This window comes from Artemia sp. Qi Xiang Cuo, chromosome 5 (genome assembly GCF_049724085.1).
Source record: "Artemia sp. Qi Xiang Cuo chromosome 5, ASM4972408v1, whole genome shotgun sequence".
Classification (NCBI taxonomy): Eukaryota; Metazoa; Arthropoda; class Branchiopoda; order Anostraca; family Artemiidae; genus Artemia; species Artemia sp. Qi Xiang Cuo.
Window position 1 is genome coordinate 19104114 of NC_142798.1, and position 20102 is coordinate 19124215.

Genomic DNA, 20102 nt, shown 5'->3' on the forward strand with positions numbered 1-20102 from the left:
TTATTATTGTCTATGGAACTCGAAGAAATTGACTGTTATCATTGGATTGTGAACTATAATATGTTTGAGTATGATAAAAGCTTGTGAGCTACTACATTACGTTGTATAAACAGACTGGGATTCTACGATAGAGTGATAACACAACATAATGAAAGTGGTCGAGAACTGAGAAATGTCCAGGAAAAAATCAGTAAAATTTGCAGCTTTTTCAGAGTTGAAGAACTATATGTAAAGGGTAGCGCACATACAGATTAAGTTTTAATTTGAAACTGTGACCCTAGGATTCTACTTTTAATTTAGAAGAATTTAAGTGTCCTAAATTTGAAAGGACTTATAATCGTCCTGAAGACGAGGTTAGGTTCTTCGCGCAGTCGTTACCTAGGGACATACCTGATCGTGATAAGTGCAAAAGACACGGCAAAAACTATTCTGTATCATGGTATCCTCGTTTGTGGATGTTCAACAGTGAACTTTAAGCATTATTTCTATGTAAATACGTGATTTTTCAAAAAAAATCTTTTTTAATATGTTTAAGCAATAAATATATATAAGCTTAACCCGTCTTTATCCTTTAGAATAGTTCTATTCATTCATGAAATTATGATAAAATTGTAAGTAAGTAACAATCTCTTTCTTGAATTCACCTCTTGGACACACAATAGGGAAATTTCATTTAATAAATCATGAAAAAATTGTAAGTAAGTAACAAACTCTTTCCTGATTTCACCTCTTGGATAAACAGTACGGGAACTTCATTCAAGAAAGTATGAAAAAATTGTAAGTAAGTAACAAATTCTTTCTTGAATCCACCTCCTGGATACACATTACAGAAATTTAATTCAAGATAATATGAAAAAATTGTAAGTAAGTAACAAACTCTTTCTTGAATTCGCCTCTTTTATACACAATACAGAAATTTCATTCAATAAATAATGAAAAAATTGTAAGTAAGTAATAAACTCGTTCTTGAATTCACCTCCTGGATACACAATACGGATATTTCATTCAAGAAATTATGAAAAAATTGTAAGTAAGTAACAAACTCTTTCTTGAATTCACTTCTTGAATACACAATAAAGAAGTTTCATTCAAGAAACTATTAAATAATTGTAAGCAAGTAGCAAACTCATTCTTGAATTCACCTCTTGGATACACAATACAGAAATTGCATTCAAGAAATTATGAAGAAATTGTAAGTAAGTGACAAACTCCTTCTTGAATTCACCTCTTAGATACACAATACCGAAATTTCATTCAAGAAATTATAAAAAAGTTCAAGTTTTCTGAATTTTCTCAAAGAAAAGAAAAAAGTTACAGTTCAATTCTAATATTTTCCAACGAAAATGAAAAGATGTTCCACTTCAGTTCTGAATTTTCTCAAAGACATGGAAAAAATAAAGTACTTTTGCATAGAACAATTTCAACTACACAGGTATTTCTTAGCATCAAAAGGATCTTACAACACTTAGCAAAATCAAAAGATTACTGCTGCATCATCACACCTATAGTTATAGATGGCAGCACGGTCGCTCAGACACACACCTATAGTGTGAGACATTTAAAAAAGTTAGGTTTATTTAAGCTCACTTAGATCAAAAGTATCTTACAAAATTTCAAAGAATCAAGAGGCTACTGCTGCCATCTTCACACCTATAGTTATAGATGGCAAAACAGTCGCTCATACACACGGCTATACTGTGAGAGATGAGAGATATGCAAAAAAGTTAGGTTTATTAAGATCACTTAGATCAAAGATGGCAGCACATTCGCTCAGACACACGGCTATAGTGTGAGAGACATGCAAAAAAGTTAGGTTTATTTAAGCTCCCTTAGGGCGCTAAGCAAGCTTAAATAAACCTAACTTTTTTTCATGTCTCCAATACTATAGCCGTGGGTCTGAGTGACTGTGCTGCCATCTATAACCATAGGTGTGAAGATGGCAACAGTAGTCTCTCGATTCTGTGAAATGTTGTAAGATCCTTTTGATGCTAAGAAATACCTGTGTAGTTGAATTTGATCTATGCAAAAGCACTTTATTTTTTCATGTCCTTGAGAAAATTCAGAACTGAAGCGGAGCTTTTTTATTTTTGTTGGAAAATTAGAATTGAACTATAGCTTTTTTATTTTCTAGGAGAAAATTCAGAAGAGAACTTGAACTTTTTCATAATTTCTTGAATGAAATTTCTGTATTGTATATCTAAGAGGTAAAATCAAGGAGTTTGTTGCTTACTTAAAAGTAATATTTCTTCATAATTTTTTGAATGAAATTTATGTATTGTGAAAGATTTCACATACAGATTGAGGACATTCACTATCAATTTCCTTGAATAAAAATTTATTTTCAGTTTTTCACCAGGTAAGTCCCTAAGAGAGGGCTAGATAATCTCTTTTTCATCACGCAGGATAAAAGAAAAAAATGTATGCTTTTTCAACTAAGAGAGACGCAATTAAAACTTATTGGGATAAATTATTTCGTTCATAATTCTAATCTGCCTAAACTCGTAAAAAAGAAACATGACCCCCTATTAAAAAGAAGGAGAAGTCTAACATATCAGTTAATAACATGAATGCGATGTAACATAAAAAATATAACACAATTTGTGAGATAATTTCTCTCACGAAACAGGATAAAAGAAAAAAAATGTATGATTTTTTCAATTATATAAGACATGACTTAAAACTTATGGGGTTAAATTCCATTTACTAAAGCTCGTAAAACATATAAAAGAAAGAATTTTGCTAGTCTAAGAAGGATCCTAACCCATCTATATTTTAAATAAGATGTCCATAAAAAATAATACAATTTGCGTATTAGTTCCGTCAGATTTTTATGAAGAATATTAATGGGATTCCTGATCCCTCTCCTCAATACCAAAGCCCACCCCAAACATTGAAGATATTTTCCATATTTTAAAGACACTCATTGTTCGTTTCTTAAAACAATTCTAAATCTAAAATAGACGATATTTTTGTAACCCACTTATGAAGCGTTTACCCAAATGGCTTTTCGCTACCTGAAAGGGTATTAAGAAACAAAAGCGTGGGAATTTTAAGATACCTATCTTTCCCAAAAAAATGTATGTTTTTTTCAATTATGCAAGACACGATTTAAAACTTATGGTGTTAAATTCCATTTGCTCAAGCTCATAAATCATATAAAAGAAAGAATTTTGCTAGTCTAAGAAGGATCCTAACATATCTATATTTTAAATAAGATGTGCATAAAAAATAACACAATTTGCGTATTAGTTCCCTCAGATTTTTATTTAGAATATTAATGGGGTTCCTCATCCCTTTCCTCAATACCAAAGCCCACCCCACACATTAAAAATATTTAGCATATTTTAAAGACACTCATTGTTTGTTTCCTAAAACAATGTAAAATCTTGAATAGACGATATTTTTGTAACCCATTTATGAAGCGTTTACCCAAATGGCTTTTAGCTACCTGAAATGGTATTAAGCAACGGAAGCATGGGAATTATGAGATACCTATCGTTCCCGGAAAAAATGTGTGCTTTTTTCCATTATGTAAAACACGATTTAAAACTTATGGGGTTAAATTCCATTTGCTCAAGCTCTTAAATCATATAAAAGAAAGAATTTTGCTAGTCTAAGAAGGATCCTTACCTATTTACATTTTAAGTACGATGTGCATAAAAAAATAACACAATTTGCGTATTAGTTCCCTCAGATTTTTATTTAGAATATTAATGGGGTTCCTTATCCCTTTCCTCAATACCAAAGCCCACCCCACACATTAAAAATATTTTGCTATATTTTAAAGACACTCATTGTTTATTTCCTAAAACAATTTTAAATCTTGAATAGACGATATTTTTGTAACCCATTTATGAAGCATTTACCCAAATGGCTTTTAGCTACTTGAAAGGGTATTAAGCAACGGAAGCATGGGAATTGTGAGATACTTATCGTTCCTACTTGGCTGTCTGTCAGAAGCCCATATGTCAGATAATTAAAGCTAGCTATATGAAAAAAGTCTTGTTTTCATTATAATGTAAGAAAACAACCATTTACTTACCTAAATATACTTGGAGTTCTCCATTTCGCTACGAATAATTTAAACAAGAAAGGCAAATAATCTATTCGGCTTGTTGAAGCAGTTTTTTTCAAACTGATATAGAAAGAGTTGGTTCATCTTCAATTTATTAGGGGATTATATCCCCTTCGGCCGAAAATGGTGTTTTTTAAAGAAAATCCATTACACTTTTGAACACATTATGCTAGGAAATATCTTTAGTTTGGGTAATGACCCTAGAAAAACCTGTTGGCTTGTTTGGTTGCATTATAATTCCAAAATATAGCATGTTTGCTCGCTTTATAGTTCCAAAATATAGCGTGTTTGCCCGTATTATGCAATCACCCGTCACGGCTTTATACAGCACATCACTAGTTTTATATATTATGACTAAGCGTTCGATACTATAATGAGGTTTAGAAAATGTCTTATTCCTGTATAGTATACCAGACAAATATACTGAAAATTATTAGTGTTATTTACGAGAATAATACTGCTGCAGTTAAGGTAGGAAATGAGGTTAGCAGATGTTTTTTTTCATTTATTCAGGATTTAAGCAGGGTTGAGCTCTATTGCCTTTTATATGGATTAATTTGGATGGACTTTGTCTTAAGGAGCATGAAAAAGGTAACGGGAGACCATGGAATCAAATGGGGAAGAAACACTCTCCTAGACTTAGATTATGCTAATGATTTAAGCATCCTAGATGAAAGTGTGAGCAAAATGAATGAACTTTTAGAGGTTTTGACAGTTCAGGGTGCTAGAATAGGTTTAAAAATTAATGTTAAGAAGACAAAGTTGCTAAGGCTAGGAATAACTGAAGATGAAAAGATGAAGATGGGTAACGAAAAGATTGATCGGGTTTGCAGCTTCACTTATCCTGGTAATATTATTAGTAAAGACCGTAGGAGCAGTAAAGATGTTAAAAGTAGAATAGCCAAGGCTCAAGGTGTTTCTTCACAGTTAAAAAAAAAGTTTAAAGGAATAGGAAAATAAGTCTTCAAACCGTGATTAGAATATTAGAAGGTACAGTGATGACAGTGGTAAAATATGGCTCTAAAGCATTGGCGCTCCGGAGAGTGGATGAAGATTTACTAGATGTTTTACAGAAAAACCACCTACGGATCGTTCTGGGTACCCGTCTGACTGAATTTATTTAAAACTGTTGACTTGTACAAAAATTTTGGTGACACCACTTTCTAGGGCTATAATGAAAAAAAGGTTGAGATGGCAAAGGTTCGTTCTGCGAATGAATGATGGCAGATTGCCGAAGATTGTCCTGTTTGGCCAACTGTCTAGAAGAGCTAAACGGAAAGCAGGTCGTCCTCATCTTGGGTGGGAGGATGTCATAAATAAGGATTTAAAGGAAATGGGAACTTCCTGGGAGGTTGTAAAGAGGGAGGCTTTGAAAAGATTGGGATGGAGGAGGAGCGTACATAGCTGTGTTGGCCTCAGGCAGCTTGGTGCTGAGGTGAAGTGATTCAATTTTTTTGTATGTGAATAAGGATATAGTGGAGGGGGTACATTTAAGAAGGATGAATTTTCTACAGGGGGGTACACCAGATCTTATTTTAAGTATACCCTACACATAAATCATTCTGGTTTTAAAGAAAATCTACAGTTGTGCACATGACGAATTGTGATCATTGGGGGCTATTTAAAACGTTAATGACAACTACTATGCTAGTAAAAATAAAAAGACTCTACTCTTAAATGAAAGACTAAACTTAAAAAATTCATATAGCAAATTAAGACAGCGTATATGTCAATATTTGTGAATTTTTGTGTGAATTCGACAATTATTATTCTATACTTTATATACTTTATATTATTATTATATACTTTTATAAAATAGATATAGACTTATCTATCTGTCAGTAAACCCTATACATAAATCTTGCTGGTTTTAAGGAAAATCTAAAATTGTGTACTTGACGGATGATGTTTATTGGGAGCCACATTAATGACACATTATTTTACACATTAATGACAACTACTATAATTCCAAACAAAATAAAAGGACTATACCCTTAAATGAAGTACCAAATATTAAAAAGTTAATTTATCAAAGCAAGACAGCGTATATGTCTATATTTGTGAATTTGTAGTTGAATTTGACAATTATTTTTTATTTTAATTTTAAGAAATCATTTGAAAATCAAGCTTTTTAAACTTCAATTTAGAGTTTGAACAAAAAATCCAAAATTTCACCATACGAGTTATTTTGTAACAAACTTAGTAGTTCAATCAATCAATCAATCAATCAATTTATTAATACTAAAAAAAAACAATTACAAACTTAAAATTTATACACGCCCAAGAAGCTAAGCTTGTAAAGGGCCAACAAAACAAATAAGACACTATTATAAAGCACATAAAATAAAAAATAAAAACAAAATTGGATAAGAGAAATTTATTAAAATAGGATAATTAATAGTAAACTTCAAAAATAACTGAAAAAAAAAATATATATAAACGAAGAAGAGATTGGAAATAGGATTAAATAAAAAAAATAAAAATAAAAAAATAATCATAGAATTATATTTAATGAAAAAAAAAGACATATAAGAAGAAAAACGGGGAAAATACTATACTGGAAATACCCAGTGAGAAAGTGCCTTTGCAGAAAGAGATAGAGGGACATCAGAAGGGATGGAGTTCCATAGTAAAATAGATTGATAAACAGGAGACCTCTGACCTGCTGTCGATGATCGCTTAGGTAGAATGAACCTGCGATAAGAGCTACGTTAAAAAGAAGAGTACCTACCTGAGCCTGACAGAAAGAAAAACTGCTGCAGAGATGGTGGAAGTGTACATAGAAAAGCAGAATGTGCTAAATAAAGGTAACTTTTACCCACAATACGATCCAGCGGAGCTATTCCAGTATGATAATAAAGATCAGAGGAAGGGTAAAAACGAGGCAGAAGAAAAGTAGCCTTCACTGCCCTATTTTGGGCTCTTTGAAGTGAGCAGAGAAGAGATTTATTAGTACTACCCCAGACAGAACAGCAATAAGAAAGGTAAGGAAAAATAAAAGCATAATAAAGAGAAGGCATAACATCTGGGGGAAGAAATGAGTTAACCCTGTATAACATTGAAGATTGGCGGAGGACAAGGGAACGGGTATGAGTTATATGGGGTTTAAAAGAAAGAAAACAGTCAAGATACCCACCAAGATATTTCACTATAGTAGCTTGCGGTATAATATCATTCCCATAAGTCAGGATGATTGGTTCCCTTGCGTCTCTCATACGATAAGGGGTTCTAAAGTGTACAATGGCACTTTTTTGGCTGTTAAGAGTCATACCATTAGACCAGCACCAATCTTTTACTTTATCAAGAAGACCTTGAGCTAGGGAAGTGGCAGATGGCAGGTTCACTGCAGCAATGAAAAAGTTACTGTCATCAGCAAAAATAATAGGGTGCACAAGGGGATAAAGACAATCAACAAGATCATTAATATAAATTAAAAACAAAAGTGGTCGAAGCACAGAGCCCTGTGGGACACCTTTCACAATAGGCAAGGAAGAGGAAGAAGTACCATTAACTGAAACATACTGAGATCTCCCTGAGAGGTAAGACCTAAACCATTCAAGTGGGACTCCATGCACTCCTTAATGAAGATAATTTAGACAAAAGAACAGAGTGAACGACCATATCAAATGCCTTTGAAAAGTCAAGAAATAGACCCAAAACACACAAGCCCTTGTCAAGGTTAACACGCACAAACTCTGTTGCATCTGAAAGTGCATACGAGGTCATGAAAGGTATGTTGAGCAAAGGCTTCATGTTTGCAGGCTGAATGCCTGTTAAATGTTTTAGGAGTGACACCTTTGTGCTTATCCTTCTCTTAAGCCTCCTCTAGGCTAGTTGTATTTTCTTGTAATGCTCCCTTTCAGGGATGGGTCTACAGGCTAAAATATTTCCCAGTAAGGTATTTTGAAGTACCTACCTCCATTCCTCCCTCTAGAGGGTCCTGACCTTTGATGACCTTTAAAAATATGTGAGTAATAGAAGTGAAACCTTGCAAAATAGAATTTCTGCTTAAATGAATTACAACAAAATTATTTTCAGCTTCACAACTTTCCTCAATCCCGATTTATAAGGTTTTAAAGATATGCAAATACATTTCCTAAATTTTGAAAATAAAAAATTTTTATGGCTTAAAATTCTACTCAAATAACTAAAATTGCATTTTCAGAGCTAAAGCCAGAGAAAAGAAACTGATAACTGAAAATTAAGGTAAAATGTTGTTTTGTCAAAATTTCAATATGTACACACCTGCCATGTGGGCAAATTTCAGGACCCTCTAGAGAGAGAAGGAGTGGAGGTAAGTACTTCAAAATACCTTCCCGGACATACTTTAGCCTGTAGACCCAACCCTGAAAGTTTCATTTTTCTAACCTAGTGCCTTTCCAAGACAGCCAAAAGTAGCTAAAGTAGAATTTTACCAAATTCAATCCTCTATCCAAATATAACAATCATTTCTGGTGGAAATTAATTCCAGAAATTTTTAAAAAGCCTTGAGTTTCCAGATTTTCAGATAGAAAACCCTATTTTCAGTTTAATTTTTGGCTTACTTGGAGTTCAGGGTCTAGGTCACCACACTTACAATCCTGCAGCCCACCCTTGAATCCTTTAGTACCCCTTAAAAGCTTGATTTATAGAATCTAGAGGATGAGTTTCCACTGGAAATGATTGTTATATTTGGATACTGTATTAAACTCTGAGTCAAATGGTAAGATAATTTCCTAAATATCTCATTATCATCCTATATTTGAAATTAACCAAAAACAACTCATTTCTCAATCTTTGCTATTCAGTAACATGTACTGTAAAGTTACAGAAATGCTGCCCAGTAGATACAGGATATGAACAACTCATTTTGTATTGTCTATTCTGGTTCTATCAGGCACCCTACTCTATAGGGATAGCTAATCTTTCTTATCAGCACTATTATCAAACTGGGCTGGACTGTGTTCAAGAATCAATAGAAATTTGGAAAGCAGTATTTTGCAGGAATCAGATGAAATTGCATCTACATCTACCACAATCGATCTGGCTGAGGACTTAGAGACTCGTGCGAAGTTGTTGGTCACAAGTCTAAGAAGATGCACTATGCACAGAAGTTCCGACCAGAGTGGTTGACTGATTCCGTGCTGAAACCTTTCCTTATTCAATCGCCAGACGGAAGCAAAAAGGCCTATTGCAGATGCTGTCAGCGAAAACTGACGGGAAGTTTGACTGTCATGAAAAATCACGCAACTAGTGAGATTCATAAGAAGAACGTGAAAGCAGCATTGGGACAGCTGACAGTTGAGGGAGCAGTTGGAAACGAGCAAAGGCAAGAAAAAGAGAACAGTGATAGGATGGTTTCAGCTACTGAATTACGCCTTGCAGCGTGGTTTGCAGCTGAAGATATTCCTTCGACAAAAACTGATGCTCTCCTTCCCGTTTTGAAAAAAGTCTTTTCGGGATTAAGCTACAGCCAAGCATGTTGAAATGAAGTAAACTACATCCACTGACATCGTTAAAAATATAATAGAATCTCATGGTGAGGACACTTTAGCATCTGTTCTTCAGAAGAACTTTTTTTTCAATAATCGCCGACGAAAGCACACACAGGTCAGATACAAAGTCCCTAGTTGTTATTGTGAAGTATGTAGACAGTGAGAATACCGTGAGGGAAGAATTCCTGGCACTATTAAAGGTAGACGACGCAACTACAAGTGGGCAAAAGAATCTTCTGACGAATTACTTTAAGAAAGCTGACGTTCCATTAGAAAATATGACTGGGCTTGGTCTTGATAATGCGTCGGTCAATATAGGGCGCGAAAACGGCCTCGCTGCCCAGCTGCTGCGTGAAAATCCACAGCTGTTTGTCCTTGGTTACACTTATCACGCTGCTACATTGTGTACTTCGACTGCAGCGAAGCAATTACCTGCTTAAGTCGTATCTTTCGCGAAGGATCTCATCAACTTCATAAGCGCAAGCCCTAAGAGACAGTTGGAACTGAAGGTTTTCCAAGAGTTTTGTGAAATTGCCAACCACTGACTTCTGCAGATAAGCGGAACACGCTGGTTGTCGCTTGAAGCCGGAATTAACAGATTACTTGAACAGTAGCCAGCCTTACATTTGTATCTGACAGACTTGTCCCTAACATCGTCGGACAGCTCTACAAGGGATAAAGCCAAAAAGCTGCTATGTGCGATGGATATAGGCGTGAATAAGGCCTACTTGTACTTCCTACTGTATATACTGGCAAAGATCAACAACTTTAACCTTGAGTTCCAGTCACGCAGAACAAGGATTCATTGCCTTTTGAGATGTACCCACGAGCTTTACTTGTCTACTCTGCAGTGTTTCCTTCGTCCTGAGAAGCTCAAAGGTAACTTTACTTCCCTGAACGTGAGCAGTCCTGAAAACTTTTTGAAGCTTGAAAATGTTAAACTTGGGATGAATACCGAATTGCCGGAAATGGAAAATCGACGTCACTGGGTGCAAGCTATTCGAAAAGCCTGCCTTGCTTATCATATTGAACTTGCTAAGCAGATCCGTACTAGGATAAGACTGGATGACCCTGTTCTTACATCTTTAGAACGTCTGGATCCACTGAAAGCTATGAGCCACGAAACTATATCACTTTTCCCTCTTCTGCAGAGGTTTAAACATGTTGCTGTTAGAGACTGCAGAACGGAAGGGGAGAGGATGAAGATGCTGGAGGACCTTAATAGTGAGTACTAGAAAATTTAAATCTGAAGTGAATTTATTTCAAAAATAGAATCAGATTTAGAGTGTCCTCCTACATTCTGGAAGAGGCTTACCAAACTGAAAGATGGTAGCGGGAAAGCCATGTTCACAGTGCTCCCCAAGTTTATGTTTACCCTCTGTGCTTTGCCCCATGCTTCAGCCGGTGCAGAGCAGCAGTTTTCCAGTTTAAATATTATCAAGACGACTGGGCGAAACCGATTAAATATCGACACAGTTGGAGCTCTCATGAACTCCAAGCAACTCTGCCTCAGAGACACAAGATGTGTTTCGGAGTGGGAGATTCCGCCCGCTCTGATTGATAGATGCAGAAAATGGAAGATGAACGCGAACGAACACGGTCCCTCGGAAACAGAAGAGGGTACCGGACTGGCGGTTAAGCTTTGAAAAAGCCAACCTTGGTCTATCAAATCGGGCTTCATTATTATTCGTTTTTTACTTTGAATTTCATTTTTCGTGGTCGTTTTTTTTTTTTTTTGTGTACCTGAAATTTTTGTGAAGCCTAGTTGTAAGTATATACTGAAACTAAAAAGTTTCAGAAAAGTTGGTTAAACTATGGAGTAAGGCCGAGCCTGTCGAAAATTAGGAGGCTGGAAGAAACTGTTTTGACCTAATGAATAACTAGGAACATATTTCCTACATATTTGAAGGCAAATAAGCCGAATGACCAAAAGAAATCATATAAAGATGTCGCACAAGCAGAAAAAAAAATTCGCACTAGCTACTTTTTAGTTTTGTTTTCATTGTGGTGAAAAAAGTATTTACTGGCTTTCTCACACAAATGCGCGTGTCGCGGCGAAAGCCGCGACACGCGCACGTTTTTGGCAAAATCTAGTAAAACGGAAGCTAATATAGTAAATTTTTTCGGCCAAAACTAGTAAAAACCAAATCGTCAGAGTGACAACGCTGGCTTAATATATGATACGGTTCCTACATGGGGCCCAGAATATTAAACAGATTCTTGGAAACCGGATGGTATGTCGGGGCTTGTCCCGCCCCTTCACGCGTCGGCCCGGTATTGCAGTACATCCGGGATTGGCGTACCCTCTCGAGGGGAAATTAAAGTCAATGAACCCTAATCACTGACGTAAAATATGCTTCCCTTATATTGTAGAAACTATACCTGTAGTTTTTTAGCCCTTGAATATATTAAAAAAAAATTTTCATCTGAAAAAACGAAAAATTGTTAATAATTTACAAAATTTAATGATAAAAAAGCCAATGACCCCTTGCCATAATTAAATTAAAATCCCCAACCTGTATTCAAGTCCCCATGCATCTTTTTTCGAAAATAGTATGCAATTATTAAATGCTGAAATTTAAATTGAACCAAGATTCGAACAGAATTAATGAAGTGATTGTTTTTGGCCTCAGAGGGCTTGTTTCTGCGGTGAGTTGTTAGTAGTAGTAGTAATGACTAAAGTCCCCTATGGTTGTTAAGGAGAAGAACTGCCACTTGGTTCTCAGAAATAAAAGTTTCGACTTTTCAGTCATATTGATAACAGAGTGAGAAACCCCTGAGTTTCTTTTCTCAAAAAGGTAAACTTGCATTCAAAGGATTAAGACGTTTGCATATGAAAATTAAATGGGGCATTGCTATTTTCAAAAATAATTCAGACTTGGTTCATTAATGTGAAAAAAAATTGTAAACCTGCATGTGGCTAATAAATTTGAGCTTCTGAGCGGCATTCAAAGAAATGGGATTTTTGTCGAAAGATATTAGTAAAATGTTAGATTTGAACAAAACATTCTTACCTGGCTGGGGAGCTGCCTTGATCATGAAGGAGGTGCTCCCAGGGTGAGGCCTTTCCATTGCACTTCAGATTGGCTAACCCCTGTGATTATCCCGAATGGGGGTAACTTTACAGCGTAATCTTTGGTAGTGAGGGACTGCGTTCGCGCAGACCCCTGTCCACACTCTTTAAAGTTCTGTCCTTTGGCCTTTTTTATATGTCACGTATTTATCAGTTGCAAGGAAAAAGCATACAATTTGATATCGTTAAGACAATAATGGTACATGTAAAATTAATCATTAGGCCCTTTTGAAAAAATTAATTTCTTGATTAACTTACATGTTTGAAACATTACGGAAGAATTGTGCCTAAAATCCCAAGCATATGAGAGAGTTGGGCGTATACTCTATAGATTCCTGATGCATTTTGTTTTTGAAAATAATCTGTAATTATTAAATACTGATTTTTAAATTGAACTAAGAATCGAATCAAATTGCTGAAATTTAGATTAAGTCACAAAGGCTAGTCTGAAAAATGAAATACCCTTGGTCCCCCCACATTTCATCAAGTCAATTGCGTTGGCAACATATCAAACTAAAAATTCCTTCACTACCGCCAAGTTTCTTGGAATATTTAAATAGGGGGGCCTTTGGCTACAGCCCTTGATCGACCTTATACAGAGGCCCTTGATACATTACAATTATTTTTGAGTTTAATTACTGAATATTTATGTTATTTTCTGCGGATGTAGTTTTTGTACCATGCCATTAAAGTTGCCCATGAATTACTGCTCATTGAATATGTTTTCTCATCATATGATTTTTTTTGCCCATATTTACTTGATTGAACATTGAATTCCTTATTGCTTTCAAACCTTGTTAAAAACCCGATAAAGATTTACTAGGATTTCTTTTTATATACTCAAGTCAACTCTAGCTATTGTTGTACCTCTGGCTTCTCCTCATATTGAGTTAATCTTTCGCCTTTTACTAAAGATTACCGTGGAAAGGGCACTTGGTAAGTATTAAGAAATTTTTGAATGCCGAAAGGCAGACTAGCCTATATCCTTGCTGCATCTTCTAATATTCCAAGATCACTTATCTGACAAGCCCGATTACTTATCTGACAAGCCCGACAAGCCCTTAGCGTTTGACGAGACGCAAATGACATGAGAGGTCAGTAGGACTACTACTTGAGCAAACGTTCTTGATTAGTGGTCAGACAAGGGCTGCCACCCTGGCCTGGAAGAATTTACTAAATTTAAGAGGAAAAATTTACTAAATCGCATCTGTTAGTAGTATGTTAACTTATACTTTGCATAAAGCTATAGGAATCTCCATGTTATTTGCTTGAAGCTATAGGAATTCCACATTCCATGGCACCTTTCCATGCTATGATTACCAGACTGATTATTGCTATTGTTGTCGAGCGGGGATTCCCCACCTGTTCCTAAACATTGCAAAAAAGATAGCAGTATGAGAGTGTGTGTGTTTTTTTTTGATAAGAATTTCATAAGAATGTAGGTCGGGACACTACAATCAAAATTGTTTGATTGACAGTTAAAAAGGGGTAATGAGATTTGCGAATTGGAGTGTAGGATTTGCGAATTTGATCCTATTAAGGATTGACTTGAAATAGAAATTTTTAAACAAGAAATGACTGAAAAGTGTTTTGGAGGAGATGGGGTGATTGTGTACTGTATAATACACAAGTGATGTTTTGGACAGTGTTGTCAATTTAAAATAGTTTAGAAATAATAAAATTTAACAAAAAATGGCTGAAAAGTGTTTTGGGGGAGATGGGGTAATTGTGTACTGTATAATACACATGTGATGTTTGGAAAGTGTTTTAAATTTAAATTAGTTTAACGTTACGCCATGCCCCCCTTTCTGAGGGCAGGGGAGGGGGGGTCAATTTTTGAGGGAAAACCAAAAATACTAAAAATCGAAAATAACGGGATCTGCCTCAAAGGGAAGGCTCAGCGGTCCATCCGTCCCCCCTTTCAGAGGGCAGGGGAGGGGGGTCAATTTTGGAGGGAAAACAAAAAATACTCAAAATCGAAAATAAACGGGATCTGCCTCAAGGGGAAGGCTCAAAGGTCCCTCCTTCCCCCATTTCTGAGGAGAGGGGGGGGGGGTCAATTTTGGAGGGAAAACCAAAAATACTCAGAATCGAAAATAAATGGGATCTGCCTTAAGGGCAAGGCTCAGAGGCCTCGACTTCCCCCATTTCAGAGGGCAGGGGAGGGGGGAGGTTAATTTTAGAGGGAAAACCAAAAATACTCAGAAACGAAAATAAACGGGATCTGCCTCAAGGGGAAGGCTCAGAGGCCCTTCGTTCCCCCATTTATGAGGGCAGGGGAGGGGGGTCAATTTTGGAGGGAAAACCAAAAATACTCAGAATCGAAAATAAATGGGATCTGCCTCAAGGGCAAATCTCAGAGGCCTCTCCTTCCCCTATTTCAGAGGGGCCGGGAGGGGGGAGGTTAATTTTTGAGTGAAAACAAAAAATACTCATAAATGAAAATAAATGGGATCTGCCTCATGGGGAAGACTCAGAGGCCCTTCGGTCCCCCATTTCTGAGGGCAGGGTCGGGGGGTCAATTTTGGAGGGAAAACCAAAAATACTCAGAATCGAAAATAAATGGAATCTGCCTCAAGGGGTAGCCTCAGAGGCCCTTCGTTCCCCCATTTCTGAGGGCAGGGTAGGGGGGTCAATTTTGGAGGGAAAACCAAAAATACTCAGAATCGAAAATAAATGGAATCTGCCTGAAGGGGAAGGCTCAGAGGCCCTTCGTTCCCCTATTTCTGAGGGCGAGGTCCCTCCTTCCCCCATTTCTGAGGGCAGGGGAGGGGGGGGGTCAATTTTGGAGGGGAAACAAAAAATGCTCAGAATCGAAGATAATTTTCATTCGTCCTAGTTTTTTTTAACGATGCTCCTTATTTCTAGTTGAAAATGCTTATTTTGTAATTTAATTGGGAATGAAAAGTCAAACTCTAACATAAAGAACAAGATATTTTGGAGGGGGTAGCTAACTTCATATACGGGATAATTTCCATTCGTCTTAGTTTTAACGATGCTCCTTATTTCTTGTTGAAAATGCTTATTTTTTAATTTAATTGTGATGAAAAGTCAAAAGTCTAACATAAAAGAACAAGGTATTTTGGAGGGGGGTTCGTTACTGATGTTGATATTAGTGCGTAAAACTACAAACTGACAAAAATATCCAGAACTTTTTTTTTCTTATAGCCTTGACTTTGAAGACATTTCTTCATCTTAATTTGCTTTAGAAATATCATGCAAAATAAACTAGCCTAACAGTCATTGCTTTGTCGAATTTTGAGAAAAAACAAAAGGATTGTAACACCTGATTGCCCCGTTTTCCAACCTTTACCTTGAGAATCGATGTTGTTAGCAGAATTTCAAAAGGATCGTTTATTAGTGCTGGCGTATCTGGTGACGATGCTCCTTATTTCTAGTTGAAAATGCTTATTTTTTAATTTAATTGTGGTGAAAAGTCAAAAGTCTAACATAAAAGAACAAGGTATTTCGGAGGGGGGTTCATTACTGATATTGATATTAAAGCGTAAACTACAAACTGGCAAAAATATGCAGAATTTTTTTTTCTTATAGCCTTGACTTTGAAGACATTTCTTCATCTTAATTGGCTTTAGAAGTATCATGCAAAATAAACTAGCCTAACAGTCATTTCTTTGCATCCAAAATAAAAGAACTAGCCTAAATTCATTGCTTTCTCGAATTTTGAGCAAAAACAAAAGGATTGTAACACCTGATTGGCCCGTATTCCAACTTTTACCTTGAGAATCGATGTTGTTAACAGAATTTCAAAAGGATCGTTTATGAGTGCTGGCGTATCTGATGAAATAAAAATGCTTATTTTTTAATTTAAATAGGGTGAAAATTAAAATGTCTAACATAAAAAGAACAAGGTATATAAGTGGGAGGTTCGTTTCTAATATAGATGGTAATGTGTAAAGTACAAATTGACAAAAATATCCAGAACTTTTTTTTTCTTATAGTCTTGACATTGAAGATATTTCTTCATCTTAATTGGCTTTAGAAATATCATGCAAAATAAACTAGCCTAACAGTCATTTCTTTGCATGCAAAATAAAAAAAACTAGCCTAAATTCATTGCTTTCTCGAATTTTGAGCAAAAACAAAAGGATTGTAACACCTGATTGGCCCGTTTTCCGACTTTTACCTTGAGAATCGATGTTGTTAGCAGAATTTCAAAAGGATCGTTTATGAGTACTGGCGTATCTGATGAAATAAAAATGCTTTTTTTTTAATTTAATTAGGGTGAAAAGTCAAAAGTGTAACATAAAAAGAACAAGGTATTTCGGAGGGGGGGGGGGCAGCTCACTTCATATACGGGGTAATTTCCATTTGTCTTAGTTTTTGTAACGATACTCCTTATTTCTAGTTGAAAATGCTTATTTTTTAATTTAATTGTGATGAAAAGTCAAAAGTCTAACATAAAGAACAAGGTATTTCGGAGGGGGGCTCGTTACTGATATTCATATCAGTGCGTAAACTACAAACTGACAAAAATATCCCGAACTTTTTTTCTTATAGCCTTGACTTTGAAGGCATTTCTTCATTTTAATTGGCTCTAGAAATATCATGCAAAATAAACTAGCCTAACAGTCATTGCTTTGTCGAATTTTGAGCAAAAACAAAAGGATTGTAACACCTGATTGGCCCGTTTTCCAACTTTTACCTTGAGAATCGATGTTGTTAACAGAATTTCAAAAGGATCGTTTATGAGTGCTGGCGTATCTGATGAAATAATTTAGGTCGTATGATCAATTTAACTTATTTATTTTTTAATTGAGTAGTTTTTCAGTAAGGACACTCGATATCATAAAAGTGTTTGATTCAAACTTTTACCTTGAAAATTGATGTTGTTAGAAGAATTTCAAAAGGATTGTTTATGAGTGCTGGCGTATCTGATGAAATAATTTAGGTCGTATGATATTTTTTTTTAATGCAGTAGTTTTTTTTAGTAAGGACACTCGAGACAACACGCACAAGAGAGAACACACACACACACAGAAACGAAACACACATAGAGACGACACTTGCATAGAGACAACAAACACACACAGAGACGACACCAACACAGAGACAACACACACACACACACAGAGAGATGACACACACACACACAGAGACGACATACTCAAAGAGACGACTTACACATAGAGACGACACACACAAACACACACACAGAGACGACAAACACACAGAGACGAGACACATAGAAAGACGACACACACACACAGAGACGACAAACACACAGAGACAACACACACAAAGAGACGACACACACATAGAGACGAAACACACAAAGAGACGTCACACACACACACAGATACGACACACACATACACAAACAGAGAGACAACACAGACACAGAGACGACAAAAAATACACAGAAGACACACAAACAGAGACGACACACTCACATAGAGACGACACACACACACACAAACAAAACACACACAGAGACAACACACGCAGAGAGACGACACACGCACAGAGACGACACACACACACACACAAAGACAACAAGCACAGAGACAACACCCACACAGAGACAACACACACAGACACAGAGACGACACACACATAGAGAAGACACACTCAAAAGTGACGACTTACACATAGAGGAGACGACACACGCACAGAGACGACACAAACACACACACAGAGTCAAGAACAAAAACAGAGACGACACATCCACAGAGATGACACACACATAGAGAAGACACACGCGCAGACACGACACACGAACAGAGTCATAGTGAGAGAGATATCCAAAAATTTGGGTTGATCTAGGTTCACTTAGAGTGGCGCGCCACTCTAAGTGAACCTAGATCAACCCAACTTTTTGGATATCTCTCTCACTATGACTCTGTCCGTGTGTCGTGTCTGCGCGTGTGTCGTCTCTATGTGTGTGTCATCTCTGTGGATGTGTCCTCTCTGTTTTTGTTGTGGACTCTGTGTGTGTCTGTCGTCTCTGTGCGTGTGTCGTCTCCTCTATGTGTAAGTCGTCACTTTTGAGTGTGTCTTCGCTATGTGTATGTCGTCTCTGTGTATGCGTGTGTTGTCTCTGTGTGAGTGTTGTCTCTGTGCTTGTTGTCTCTGTGTGTGTGTGCGTCGTCTCTGTGCGTGTGTCGTCTCTGTGCGTGTGTTGTCTCTGTGTTTGCTGTCTTTGTGTGTGTGTGTGTGTGTGTCGTCTCTATGTGAGTGTGTCGTCTCTGTTTTTGTGTCTTCTCTGTATGTTTTGTCGTCTCTGTGTCTGTGTTGTCTCTATATGTGTGTGTGTGTGTTTTTGTCGTCTCTGTATGTTTGTGTCGTCTCTCTATGTGTCTCGTCTCTGTGTGTTTGTCGTCTCTCTGTGTGTGTGTGTGTCATCTCTATGTGTAAGTCGTCACTTTGAGTATGTCGTCTGTGTGTGTGTGTCATCTCTCTCTCTGTGTGTGTGTGTGTGTGTCTCTGTGTGGGTGTCGTCTCTGTGTGTGTGTGTTGTCTCTATGCATGTGTCGTCTCTATGTGTGTTTCGTATCTGTGTGTGTGTGTCTCTCTGTGTGCGTGTTGTCTCGAATGTCCTTACTAAAAAAAACTACTGCATTAAAAAAAAATTATCATACGACCTAAATTATTTCATCAGATACGCCAGCACTCATAAACGATCCTTTTGAAATTCTTCTAACAACATCAATTCTCAAGGTAAAAGTTTGAATCAAACACTTTTAGGATATCAAGTGTCCTTACTGAAAAACTACTGAATTAAAAAAAAAAAATTAAATTGATCATACGACCTAAATTATTTCATCAGATACGCCAGCACTCATAAACGATCCTTTTGAAATTCTGTTAACAACATCGATTCTCAACGTAAAAGTTGGAAAATGGGCCAATCAGGTGTTACAATCCTTTTGTTTTTGCTCAAAATTGGACAAAGCAATGACTGTTAGGCTAGTTTATTTTGCATGATATTTCTAGAGCCAATTAAGATGAAGAAATGCCTTCAAAGTCAAGGCTATAAGAAATAAAGTTCTGGATATTTTTGTCAGTTTGTAGTTTGCGCACTAATATCAATATCAGTAACGAGCCCCCCTCCGAAATACCTTGTTCTTTATGTTAGACTTTTGATTTTTCAACACAATTAAATTAAAAAATAAGCATTTTCAACTAGAAATAAGGAGCATCGTTAAAAAAACTAAGACGAATGGAAATTACCCCGTATATGAAGTGAGCTGCCCTCCCCCTCCGTCCGAAATACCTTGTTCTTTTTATGTTACACTTTTGACTTTTCACCCTGATTAAATTAAAAAATAAGCATTTTTATTTAACCAGATACGCCAGTCCTCATAGGCGATCCTTTTGAAATTCTGCTAACAACATCGATTATTAAGGTAAAAGTTGGAAAACGGGCCAATCAGGTGTTATAATCCTTTTGTTTTTGCTCAAAATTCGAGAAAGCAATGACTACTAGACTAGTTTTTTTTTATTTTGCTTTCAAAGCAAT

At 36.4% G+C, this 20102-nt stretch overlaps 2 non-coding genes and 1 pseudogene across 2 annotated transcripts; all 3 read left to right on the forward strand.

Moving 5' to 3' along the window:
• The first annotated feature begins 11664 nt into the window (after positions 1 to 11664).
• On the forward strand, positions 11665 to 11857 carry LOC148951911 (U2 spliceosomal RNA). The gene has a single exon (XR_016141849.1). It is a non-coding gene; the product is annotated as a U2 spliceosomal RNA (small nuclear RNA).
• A 698-nt stretch (positions 11858 to 12555) lies between these two features.
• On the forward strand, positions 12556 to 12719 carry LOC148951912 (U1 spliceosomal RNA). Its single transcript, XR_016141839.1, has one exon. It is a non-coding gene; the product is annotated as a U1 spliceosomal RNA (small nuclear RNA).
• Positions 12720 to 13486: 767 nt separating this feature from the next.
• LOC148951913 (U5 spliceosomal RNA) lies at positions 13487 to 13602 on the forward strand (annotated as a pseudogene).
• Positions 13603 to 20102: the final 6500 nt, after the last annotated feature.